Raw genomic sequence first — 12,558 nt, forward strand, 5'->3', positions numbered from 1 at the left:
GTTATTCCTCACGATCTGGTAGTAATGTTGCCTTTTCCATCTTCCCCCCTTTTCTTACATCACATCATTATATTTTCTCCATAGCACCTTAGTTCCCTTCTTTATTGTCTGACTCTCACGATTTAGTGGTAGCTGAATGAAAACAAAAATCCTTGTTAATTTTTTGTTGGGGGGTTGTTCACTGCTGTAACATCTGTAGAATAGAGAGTGGACACGTAGTAGGCACTCATTAAATATCTGATAAGTAAATAATACATGAAGAGGGAGAGATTGGAGGAGATTACCTGTTAGAAAAGTTTGAGAGGCAAGTGCTGATATCCTGGGTTAAGGTTTTGACAGTAGTAGGAGAGGAAAGAGCACAGTGTACAGATGAATTATGAAGTTGGAATTAACAGAGAACCAAACAGAATGGAAACGTCATAGGCAATTCCAAGACTGGAACCGTCTTTCTGGGAAAATGATGGTGTCCCTTCTAGAATCTGGAAATCTAGGGTAGTGATGGGTTTTTAGCTTTGGCTTTTAAAAAATTCAAATGTTTCTTAATGGTTGGGAGAGTGGGGGGGTGTGTGGTCTATTTTTTATTGCTTTTCTCTTCAGGAAATCTGTTAAGTGTGGAAAAACAGTGAACAAAAAGTTGGCCTAGACCCCCTAGGAAGTAAAGCCGGTGGTCCCGCCTAAGCATCACCCTTCCCCCCTGCTGCCCGCCCCTCCTTCCACTCTCCAGCACTTTTCCCATGTGGCTCTGAACGCTGCTTAGGAAACTATCTTTGGCAGTATTTGTGAGGATTGCTAGCTTCAGCTAAGCAACCAGTCACTTGAATGAAGTAGAAGCTGAAGTTTTGCCAAATGAAGTTTTGTTTTGTTTCATTTACTCCTGCTCTGCAGATCCGGAGGGCAAAGGGGTAACTGTGACCAAACAACGTTTCCCCACATCCCCTGGCTCACAAGGATCTAGTTCCAAAGACAATTTGAGTTTGAAGTCTGCAGTTACCAAACTGGAAGCATTTCTATTCTCAGAAATAGAAATAACATTTTCCTTGATGATCCTCTTCCAACAGCAGTAACTTCCCTTTCTAACATCTCAGTATTGCCGTTACAAGATACAACACAAGGGAAGAGATATGGGGACATATGTATATGTATAACTGATTCACTTTGTTGTAAAGCAGAAACTAACACACCATTGTAAAGCAATTATACTCCAGTAAAGATGTTAAAAAACAAAACAGAACAGAATACAGCATAAAAGTTCAAAAATGACGAAGTTTCCTAATAAGAATATCCAAAAGATAGGTGTTGTATGTGTTTGCATTCTCTTAGAGGAATTTCCTTTAGGTAATAGAAGAAAAATTCCTTTGCAGCGACAACAGTATGAGTTTTCCAAAAAATGAATCTATTCACCCAAGTCTTGGAGACTGTGCTTTATCAGCTGAGCTTAATTAATTAATTCTCAGGCTCCCAGAATTGATTTGAGGCCACTGGTTATTCTAATTAGAGTGGACTTGCTGTGGGGAATAATTTTGTACTGTGATTCCCTACACTCCTGTGCACCAGATTCATAAGTTGAAGCCCTATCCCCAATGTGATGGTATTTGGAGATGGGACCTTTGGGAGGTAATTAGGTTTAGGTGAGGTCGTGAGGATGCGGGCCCCCGTGATGGGATTAGTATCTTTGTAAGAAGAGGAAGAGAAACCAGAGCTTTGCTCTCTTTCTTCACCACGTGAGGACACAGTGAGAAGGTGGTCCTTCAGGACGCGGGCTCTTACCAGGAGCCCAATCTGCTGGCACCTTGATCTTGGGCTTCCCACTTTCCAGACGTGGGAAGGCAACGTCTTTTGTTTAAGACACGCAGTCTCTGGATGTGATTCTAGCAGCCCGAGCTGACTGAAACAGTAGTGTTTCTCAAACTTGAGTATGCATAAGAGCAACTTGGGCGCATATTTAATACATGCATTCCTGAACCCCAACCTAAAGGAAATTAGTCTGGAATGCATCTGTCCCAGTATTCGTCATTTTAAGTAGACTTCAAGGTGATTCTGAGGTAGGCTCTTCTGGGCAATAATTTGATAAACACTGTTTACAGCGAGGGGAGCGGATGACTGTTGTTTGCGCACCAGCTGTGAGGGTGGAAAGGGAAGAGCGAAGGGGAACGGCTCTGAGTCTCTTGGGGTTCTTTCTCTACTTCATACACCCCAACCCTTTCCCTCTGAGGACCATACTTATTGTCATTAGATTCCCTACCTACACCATGTAGCAACAAATACACATTTAGAATTTTAGAAGGAAAAAAAGTGGGGAGGGTGAGCACTCTATAACACCTCAATGGCTTTCCTAGCAGGGAGTCCTTTGTTCAGTAGCTATAGGAAAGATTGTTTTCCTCTCAAATTTCTGCATCATGTTTGTTCAGGAATTCAGAGCCATCGAAGGGCTTTACTTAGGCAAAATTGTGAAATAGGTAAAAATTATAATTGTTCTTTCTGCTACTCCCCACCAAACTGGAAGAAGTTAGCTTTCCTGAAAAAAAATGAACATTTAAATCCAGTGTGTTGGAGGGTTGGTGGACCCTCCACCAACTACACGGACCTATAAATATATAGTCATTTATATTTCTTGGGTGAAATACTTTAGGTAAAATTCAGAGAACTTAAGGAACCAAGACAGGTACTGGAAGAGATTCTTTTGGAGGGAGTTGGGGATTTAACATTCTTTAAAAGATCTTTGCCAAGGGCAGGCCTTGAGCAAAGTCTATGGAGGATATGTGTTAGGATATAAGTCCCATGACTTGACTCCTTATTATTCTGAAGTGAGGTATGGTCTGGCCACCAGTATATCTGGATTTGACAGAAATCACTGGGATTAAGGCATTAGCATGTAGAGGGTCTTTGCTTTTTTTAGGAAAAATAAGATGCTTCAAAATAGAAACTGTTAATTATATTCTCCAGATCTCCTTTTCTCCTTGAGACATAAAAATTCCATTTCTGACCTTGTAGTGGCATCTCCCAAATTGGCATGTATTTCGACATATTTTGTGAAAGCAGTTTCTGCTATGTTATATTCACCAACACATGGTGCATGGAAACTGTTAAGCAAAATACACAATATTACTAATAATCTATCTGCTATGTATTATTAACAATCAAAAGAAACTGCCTCCATCAGATGGAGGGACAGATCTGTGATATCCATTTATGATTTATGTCCATAAAATACTCTAGGGCAAATCCCAAATCAGAGAAAGACTTTCAAGTAAAGACTCCTATTTCAGCTCTTTGGTTGTCTGAAATGAAATACAAATTCATGCAACCAAGACAGCAGGTTTTCTGCCTGTGGGAAAGCACCCAGGTCAGAGAATTACGAGGTCTGTGGGTTTTCTCAGGGCCACCCTACTGACTGAGCCTTTGGAACCTCTGGCAGGTAGCTTTGCGTCTCTTGTTCTTAGTGTGTTTAAAATTTGAAACCCTCGAGCCCTTCCTTTTTCAAGCTGTTGTCTATATTATGAATAAACGCCCAAATATGTGAAATGCTGAGAGTTTCTTAGATACAGATGAAGGACTATTTCAGCTGGGTAAAGAAATTTCAAATTTGTACTAGTCAACAAAACATTTTCACCAGCTCATTTTCTTGGTGGGAAGTAGTTAGGTCTTAAAGAGAGAAATGTCGTCATTTTAGCCTTAACAAGCCGAAATGCTATTCACCTCCTGGTTGGCTATTTGTGAGACTGTATTCTTGCCACCTGGATTTAGCTTTGCAGATTGCAATATTCACTGAAATCAGACCCTAGGAAGTGTATTTCTCTCACATTTTCACACCTAATGTTTATTTCTCAGCTTGTTAATAAACCTATCATCTTCATAGACTTTTCTGATTCTCATTTTTTCCCCCTTAGTTCTAGTTAACTGTAAATAATTTCTTAGTTTATTTCTTCTGTTTGTGTTTCTTCACCCTTCAGAAGAGATTGTATCTCTCTGGGGGAGGAGGGAGGCTGAGCCTGTTGAATTCTGTTCCGGATTCCATTTCTCTCACCATGTCTGTCTCTTTGTCTGTCTGTCTCTCTTTTTTAACCAAAGTATGCCCCTCTACTTGGAGCTCAGAAAATATTTGGTGAATGAAATGAAGTCCCACATAAAACATAAATTGGGAGGCAAGTTAGCTTAGTAGTAAACAGAATAGTACCTGGGATAAGAAAGTAAGTTTTGAATTCTAGTTCTTGCCTTGTTAACTATCCAAGCTGCAGAAAATGTGTCTCTGGGCCTCCATTTCCTCTTCTATTAAGTGGGAATCATAGCACCTAACCTCATAAGGGTTTTTGTGAGTATCAAATCAGGTACTGCAATATTTCCGCAGAGGTCTCAGAACATGGCAATTTGTCAATAATTATCTATTATTATGACATTATGACAGTTTCATCACCTTACAGCATCTGGCACAGTGTCTCCATAGGGTAATAGAATATCTATATATGGAATTTAAAATCTAAATACATCTTTTAAATAAAGGAACAGACTTTTTTGTTCAGTTGATAATTCCGGTAACGTCTTCTCTAGAGTTTCAAGTTTGATTTTTGGAATACCTTCAACATGTTTATGAGAGTTTGTGTGTGTTTTAACACTTTTTGTGTGTGTCCCCATTTGTATGTCCTGAATCTTGTTTTGCTTATACTAGGTCCTTAATAATATTTACTCACTGGTTGCTTCCCTATTAGCTACCTTTTCTTTAATGTAATCTCTTTTTAGGGTAATCTAGTCAAAACGTTATACTCGATAGTACTCCCATGCTACATATATGCAAGTTGTAATTTTTTTTCAAACTATGTGTCTAGTATCACGGCTTTGAAATTTTCTCTCTGTCTGGTGCATACCTATATATTTCGAACTGAATTTACTGAAATGTCGTGTGTGTGTGGTGGGTTGGCAAAGGCAATATTGTGCAGAGGCAATGATAGCGAAGTAAATTCTAGTAAGGACTAAAAATGTGAGCTTTCTGTGGGGATACCGCACTAGATATGATTTTATTTCCAAATATAATGCTTTTGTCTATGCTTGTATAGATTCTGTTTCAGTGTTTTCAAGATCCTTTTCTCTGTTCCTTAAAGTTCAGTGTACGATTTCCAGCTCAATAAAAAGATTACTCATTTGGTGGGGACGTAATACATTCTGTGTAGATTCAGACTTCTTAGAATGCCTCTGTCCCAGGGAGAAGTCACAAGTATATTAATGGCCTACTTTTCCTATATCAAGAGAATTTCCCCTTTGTTTCTAAGGAAAATCATTTTGAGAGTACTCACCACTATGTGGTAAGTGGCACTATAAAAACACTTTGGGGCTTCAGAAGAGAGAATATCAGTTTTAAAGTTATTTGTTTCATGCTGTCTAAGTTTATCCCTCTAAAGCTATTTTCAGTTTTGGAATGCCACTTCTGCTTTTTGTTTCCTTAACAATCCATGTAAATGTTTCTACATACGATCTTAATGATCACCAAGCCGTAAAGGAACAGCACTAACTTGTGTTTTTAGCTGCTGATTCACCTCACTCTTGATTCTGTATTTTCTGGACTTGCCAAGTGTAACCCGGGAGCTGATTTCCTGATTCCTATCACTCTTCTACTGTCTGGCAGAACTTGCCTTTCAACGCTTGGGACTTGAAGAAACATTTGAGTGGGATGGTGAGTCTACCAAGATATTTGCTCAAGACTCTTAAGGAATCCTACACAAGGATGTCTTGGAACCAGATTGTAAGTGAACAAAGTGAAAACCTGTTCCTCTCTTGTGGTTATTTCAGGCTTTTCTATTTTTAAAGTAACCTTCACATATGGTACCTCCATATAAGTCTAAATAGATTCCATATTGATGTATGCATGATTTGAGCTTACTTTTCATGATACAGCATAGTGATAAATTCAAGCTTAATTCTGCTGGCTTTTCAGATTGTTTTAGCAGGAAGGGGCTACTGTATTCTAACAGAATTGCTCTATCATGTTAATGTGTGCATTTAACTATCAATATATACACTATTATATTCCTAGCACCTTCTATTAATTATGGAAATGACTTGCATTTCAATAGTGAATTTACATGCCAGCAGCTTCTGGGGCTCAGTGGAGGATCAGACCAGCAGGTCACAGAACTCCCTTGTAGTGTGGGCATTGACAGGGTTCTGTTGACATCACATTTGCAATGAAAATGTCTCATAAATGTGCATCCACATAGAACATTACTTATCTCAATATTCACCTAGGTCATGAATGTCAGAGATGAAAAGTTTCCTCACACTTACATTACTAAAATAAATTATTGGGAATATATAATCACACACATACATATGAATGACCTGAAAGATGTGTCTTAAATATTTAGAAAAGATGTCCAGATATAAAACTGTCACCTTTGTGTTATCTCCTGTAACTCTATAAAGCTTTTGTATTTTACAAGTCCTGTATAAAGGGTGGATGAAGACTGTAAATCAGTCAAGAGAATGGACTGGTCCAGAGGGGTTATAATAGGGAATAAGTAACAAGATCAAATGGGACCAGAGGAAAATTAGGCTGGATATCACAACAAAGTTTTTGATAGGGAGAACTATTAGACTGTGAAATAGCCTTTCAAGGGTGCTAGAAGAAGTCATTACATGAGCCATTTAAAATCAGACTGCACTCCAAAATATGGTGCGCTATGGGGACCAAGCCTACATTAGAAGAAGAAGGAGGGGGATGTCCTAATAGTTTCTACCCTCTCCATGATTACTATGATTGTACTCATTTTGTGTGTACAGTCTTGGTGGATAATCTTCTACAATTTTGTGCTACTTCTTGGGAGCAATTTCAACAAATTCATGTAACGTAGAATTTAGCAGAGTCTCTGAAGAGACAAAAATGCACACTAAACTGAGTGTAAAATAGCAAAGTGAGACAACTATGAGTAAACATTACTACTTTTTTGGGGAGTAAACCCTGGAGAAAACAAGTCTTACCCTGGAACTCGGGCCATATTCAAACATGCATAAATGCATACTGTGCTGGCTTTCAATGGAGATGAGGTAGTAATTTTCTTTTGTTTAATGGTATCTTGGGACCATGTTGAGTGCAGGACAACAAAATGAAACATTCCATCCCCAAGGTAATGGGCTACATTTTGGCAGGTGGTAGCTACAACCCTGGAGAAAGAAATCAAGTACCATATTGTGACTGATATCTATTAGAATGGACAAGAAAGAGAAAATGGTTTACTTTGATAAAAAGAGCTTGACATAAAAGGAGAAAGAGAAAAAGTTACCCAGGGAAGTTGTAAAAATGTGATTGCTGGGAATCTTTCAAAATAAGACTGTCCTTGCTCTGTGTGCTTCTGGTTGATCACCTGTCATGAAGTAGAGAAGTGAGACAGGTGACCTTTTGCCAATTATCCTAGTTCTTTCATTCAAAAAACATTAATTTTAGTGTGATTAAAAATAAAGATCACTGCATTTTATGCTATCTTTGCATTTGTTTAACTTACCAATTTTAACTGCAGTGACATAAAATCAGAGGTGGGCTCATTTTGATGTTCGGTAATTGTAGGGGTAAATCATCTGACTTACCCTCATTTCTTTTCATGTGTACACTGCAACTTTTAAAAAAGACCATAGGATATATTTTCATTATTTATAATATCTTCTTTTTTGTAGCCTTCCATACCTTTTCTCAATGTATTGATTAGATATTTCTGAAGTCTGACATTCCATTCAATTAAATCAAGAGGTGACTCTCCCTGTCTCCGAATTTAATCTATTCCTTATGTTGGCATACTTTTCTGCAAGTTGAGTTTCACATTTCCTAGGCATGAATCTAGCTCACAGAACAAGAGGTTTTATGAGTAGGGTGTTTTTGGAGGGAGAGGGAGGGGCTTATCAATTCTAAAAGTTATTTTTACCATTTATCATTCTCTTTAGCCCAATGAATGTAGATACTATGAAATTTTCATTGTCTTATTTGTGAAAATATAAATTTCAAGACTTCTCCTGTTTCCATCCTGAGCACCTGTGTTACTCTGAACAGAAATCAAGACAGCCTTAGGGGCAGGTCTATTCAGAATACCCAGGTACCTCCTTCCTTCTGGGTGATCAGAACTTGAAAGGATGAACAGCTAAAACCTACAGGTGTGAGAAATCTTTGTAAATACCAGACACTCACATGATGGAAGGGATTAGCTCACTTTATTAAAGTCTGGTGTATATAACTTCCAAAATCTATTCAAATTCTTTTGGGCTGTTTTGAGGAAAATGTGCATAGCACTATAGAAGTATTAACAAATAGAGTATCCTAAACATCTTTGGTAGGAAGTGTGTAATCTACCTGAGTTTAGGGTATTGGCAGTCTAAATGGTTTTGTCATGCCTATATTACATATATATATACATGAACAATTAGAGTCCAGGTAACAGCCTTAAATAAAATATGTGATCAGATAAATCAAAGCAGACTTAAATTTAGGAAAATGAATAATATTTCTCTACAAATCGATGCTTTTTTTCTTCCAAAGAAACACAACATAGCTCTAGTGAACACTTCTAAGATCATGTAGCACAGATAAATTTAAGCAAAGAAACTTACAGTAATGAAGTGCTTCTGAGATCCTTAACTCACACTAATCTCAACTTTGAATATACTGATATGTAACTATCTCGCTGTGTATGTCAAACATATCACTATTCAAATAACAGTATAAATAACTTTATTAGTAAATTAGCTGGGCACTTGAGCACAGACCGTTAGAAGTATACCGTTTTATTGTTTGTTATCAAAATTTACAATGCTTTAAAATACTTAAAAGGCAGGAGCTGTCCCCTTAAGATGTCTACCTGAGAGTGCTACACCTTTGGGAATCTACGTCTGCTAATCCAGGGAAGGAAGTAGAAGGAAATCTAAATGAAATCCTTAAGAAACAAGCTTACTGGATATATTTCCTAGTCTATTACTGGATCGCGAATCTCCCGCCCTCTCCGAGTTATCTCACTGTCAGATAAGAAACTGGAACAGGATCAATGAAGAGATAGGCTCCCCGTCTGGCTTTTCGATTTTTCGCTCAAGCCAAAAGGAGCGAAGGACATCGAGTTAGAGATCCTCGCCAAACGTGCTTGCAGGAGAGCAAACCTCTGGCCGCCTCTGGCAGCAGAGCGTCTCCCAGAAGCGACGCGGACCAGGTCCCACAGATCGCTGCCCGCCTCGCCTGGCAACCTCGCACCCACAGGAAACCGCCCTTGTGGCAGCCAGTCATCGCACGGTTTCCAGTGCACAAAGCTGACGGAATCCCCGAGTAGAAACCTATCCTGAGCCCAGGGCAGGGCTGGAGGTGGTTGGCTGACGAGACTGCTGTCCCTGGGCGTCTGCGAGCGCTAGTGAGTCCCCTCCACCTCTGCAACCCTGGGCGCCCTGACCGCAGATCTGTGCCCCGAGCTCAGCCTCCCTCCCGGAGACATAGACGAGCGCGCGCACACACAGACTCTCACTCACGCACGCCCACCTTGCCTCTGTCCCCGGTCCTCCCCACCCCCGGCAGAACAGAAGGGACTGGTCCGGGCTCTGCCTCAACTTTCCCGGCTGAGCCTGCGCCACGCGGCTCACCCGAGCCTCCGCGCCCTCGCCGGGCGCCCTCCCGAGGGGCACGTCCTCCTCTGGGCCCCTTACCTCGAACCGCCAACTCCCGGCAGGGGCTGGAGCTGACCGTGGTGGCGGCGGCGGCGGCCGAGCCTGCACCCGGGCTCCGGCTCATGGTTGGTCCTCCTCATCCGACACAAAAGAGGTAGCTTGCTGGCTTTGTCCTTTCCCAGTCCAAGGGAGAACTTATTTTGCCCCCGAAATGGCCAACTTGTGCGCGCCGCTTGCTGTCACGGTGCCCCCTGCCCCCGCCCCCTCCAGGCTGCGCGCTGGACCACTGCCTGGTGGTAGAGCAGCCAGGCTTCCGAGTCAGGGGGAGTGCGAAAAGGGAGGGTGGGAGGAGAAGAGAGAGACGCAGGAGGTTGGGAACAGGGGGACCCAGTGGTCTTCCGACGAGGGGAGGGGAGCAGTTCCCGGCTGAGTGCCTCTCCTTCTCCGTACAGGCAAAGCCACTTCCCAGGCTTGGAAGCAACTTTCCTTCGCCTTGGCCGGGCTGAATTCTTCGCAGCTAATTGGGACTCTCGGCAGAGGCACGGACCTTCTGGCCTTCTCGCCTTCTCATTTTCTCTTTCTCCTTTCCTCCCTTTCCCTCTTCGTCCCCCTTCCTCCCTCCCGTAACAGGGGTGTATCTGCAGAGTCTTCAGTGAGCCAGGGTACCTAGACGAGCAGATTATTATACAGAAAAGCCAGGGCGGTTTTGCTGGCTGCTTCACGTCTGTTTGAAAGCCTTAGGCAGTGCCTGCAAAGGTTGGTGAATTTCGGAGGGGTTGGGTGAAGGGGAGTGGGGCGGCGGGGAGGTCGTCGGCTCTAACTTTGAAGCTCTGCTAGAGCTCTTGGCCCGCGGGGGGAACCAGGACTGTCAGACCTGGAAGAACTCTCCTGTGGTCCCCCAGCAAACGGAGGACCGCATGTTGGAGGAGAAAGAGCGAGCGAGCCTGGGAGGCCGATGTGCAGCTCTGCCCCACACGCTGCTCAGCTGCACATTGCGAGCCCCTGGAGAGGGCTTGTGCAGAACAATCTCTGGGTCAGGCGGGAGGGGGACGCTCCTGTTTCCTAGCAACCCTCATCAATCTTCTCGGGGTATCTCCCTCTGAAGGAATTCGATTGGACAGCCCCTGGAGGGAAGCCACGCCCCTTCAAGAATGCTGGGCTGCTGCTTTTTCGCATTCTCCCAAATTTCTTGGGTGGAACAAGATTACACGGGAGTGCTGTATAATCTTCCTTCTTATCATCCGATGTTGCCACACCGCCCCGCTTGCAACGACCCTACCGCCCCTCCCTCCCATTAGTCCTTTTCTAGTCCTACTTGTGTTCAGCAGGCACAATGCTTTCTACAGAACCTCTTCTTTCTTCTTAAAATTAAATAAATAAAAACCTTAAATCGGTGACGTAGGCACAAAAGAGAAAAAGGCACACGGAAATAGCCTTAATAGGCTCCGAGCTGCAGATAAAATCCTAAAGGTAAAATTCCAGGCATCTTTCTATGTTTAGAAATACATTGTGTTTAATTTCAAAATGGAAACTTCACTGTCATTAATTTTTCCACCCTGATATACTAACTTTGTGTTCACCAAAGACTGAGTTATATGTAGCCAGAGACAATTAAACTTAATACTTTAATGCTACATTTATTCTTTAACATTTAATGTTAACTTGTTAAACAACTGCCTGCTTTTGTAACCCAGCCAGAACATCTAAACTACAGAAACAATTTTACCACTGATTCTTTTACAGAGCCAAGGCTATTAAAAAGACATGTGTGCTTGTATATTCCATTGTGAATGTCACTAAAACTAGAAACTTGAATGTATTAAAAATTAAAATGTTATTAAATAATGAAACTCTAAAAAGGCTAGAAGTTCCCCTTCCAACACCATTCTTTGTGGAATGCAATAGGAGTGCCCAAGTAGAAGCAAAATCACTCTTCCTTTGTATTTCATTACTATTATCTTACCACAAACACATTTGACTTTCATAAGAGAGAATTTCACAATGTCTTTCCAATAGACAACTGTACATCAAGGAGCAATGACACAACGATGGAGAAGATAAAGGTGTATACAGTGCAAGGGCTTCGGATACCCACACGGAGCCACGTTGGCAGCTTTTTTTTTCCTTTTTCCTCTGGGATGTTCCAGAAGATACCCTTTTGCCTTTCCAAGAGTTTATCAGAATCAGCTGAAATTGAGAGAGATGATTTTTTAATCTCACTGAAAAAGAAAAGTAGCTGTGTTCACACAAAAGAAAGCAAGCACTGATGTATACGCTGAACTGCATTGCCATAACCTCTGTCTAGGCTGTTTAATACACTAAGGTTGGTGATGTGTAGAGGCTGAAATTCTGAAGCAAATTATCAATCTGTGACCAGATCTCCCCTTATGGGACACTTTCCCTCTTTCCTCTCCCACACATGCACAAAGAACTGATGAATGTAAGGGCTTTTCAGCCTGGTAGAAGCATGCTCCCTGAATTTGAATCTCTAATTGCTGTCACTTCCTAGCGTTGTGACCTCGGACAGGTTTACTTAACCTCACAATATCTGGGTTTCATCATCTGTAAAATGTGAATAATAATTTCTCATCCCTCAGAGTTATTTTGAGGAGTAATAGCATGTAAGCTGCATGCAGCTAACTATTAGTTACTATTATTGGTCTCTAGTTTATAGTTAATGAATGGTATCTTAATTGTTGAGCCATGTATAATGTTTAATTGAAGGCAGTTAGTCTTATGCTTAATTCTTCCTTTTTAATTTAACTTAAATTAATCAACTGGGAACATAGCTTTAACTTTTAATGTTTATTTGGTGTGTGTGTGTGTGTGTGTGCATGTGCACGTGTGTGTGTATGTTTCCAAGTTCCTTTTAAAAGCTTCAAGGGATGGAACCAAAGTACCACTTCTAGCTAAATGGCATGCCAGTTGGGAAATGAAATCTCT

General features: G+C 41.3%; 1 protein-coding gene and 1 long non-coding RNA gene across 2 annotated transcripts in view; one reads left to right on the top strand and one right to left on the bottom strand.

The window, feature by feature from the left end:
- Nucleotides 1-10,609, bottom strand: part of GRM3 (glutamate metabotropic receptor 3) — a 243,861-nt gene extending 233,252 nt beyond the window's left edge. Inside the window, exon 1 of the mRNA XM_059073561.2 lies at nucleotides 9,655-10,609. The gene's annotated coding sequence lies outside the window, so the exon portion shown is untranslated. The remainder of the gene's footprint in view (nucleotides 1-9,654) is intronic.
- On the top strand, nucleotides 9,404-12,162 carry LOC136794863 (uncharacterized). Its single transcript, XR_010842273.1, has 3 exons — nucleotides 9,404-9,769; nucleotides 10,246-10,371; nucleotides 11,632-12,162. It is a non-coding gene; the product is annotated as an uncharacterized lncRNA (long non-coding RNA).
- Nucleotides 12,163-12,558: the final 396 nt, after the last annotated feature.

This window comes from Kogia breviceps, chromosome 9 (assembly GCF_026419965.1).
Source record: "Kogia breviceps isolate mKogBre1 chromosome 9, mKogBre1 haplotype 1, whole genome shotgun sequence".
In the NCBI taxonomy this organism is placed as follows: Eukaryota; Metazoa; Chordata; class Mammalia; order Artiodactyla; family Physeteridae; genus Kogia; species Kogia breviceps.